Source organism: Galeopterus variegatus, unplaced genomic scaffold, assembly GCF_000696425.1.
Source record: "Galeopterus variegatus unplaced genomic scaffold, G_variegatus-3.0.2 Scaffold6594, whole genome shotgun sequence".
Taxonomy (NCBI): domain Eukaryota; kingdom Metazoa; phylum Chordata; class Mammalia; order Dermoptera; family Cynocephalidae; genus Galeopterus; species Galeopterus variegatus.
In genome coordinates this window covers 32,609-33,196 of record NW_007732705.1, presented here as the reverse complement: position 1 = coordinate 33,196, position 588 = coordinate 32,609, and positions in this window count along the sequence as shown.

The following is a 588-nucleotide window of genomic DNA, read 5'->3' as shown; positions in this document are numbered from 1 at the left end:
GGAGCTTTTGCCACAAGAAGATCTCTAACATTTTGGTAAGGGCTCCAGGCTCTGTTCTTTTTCAGCTGGCTTTGATGCATCTTCCGTTGATCAGAACACAAAGATCTCCACAGACCTCTAGGGCAAGGAGAAGACTAATTGTTATTCTGCCAACTTGGAACTCAGAGTTCTGTGAGATATGCACTTACATGGGGAAATGAAAGCCTACCAAATGAAGTCACAACTGAGAATGAAAAATCATTTTTTTCATTTGCCACAAGAGGGCATTCCTGGCTTTGCTTGCAAATCTCCCCATGTCCCCTACTACTTTTCTTTTTGAAAGGAGGCTTTCTCTAGTGCCTTCCCCTAAGAAAGGTGGACAACATTGTTGTTTTATGAGCCACTTGGCAATTTGATGACAGGTAAGGCCAGCCATGACTGTGGTCATTTTTATCCAGGATTATGATTAATTCTTGCCTCGTGGTTAACATCTGAAAAGTGTTCTCAAGGAATAGCAGTCCCCTAAATGTGACCTGAAAATAAAGATTTGCTTAATAGGTAAATGAGTGATCAGAACCTCAAATATGGGTTGGCAGAGGGTGGGGGGCA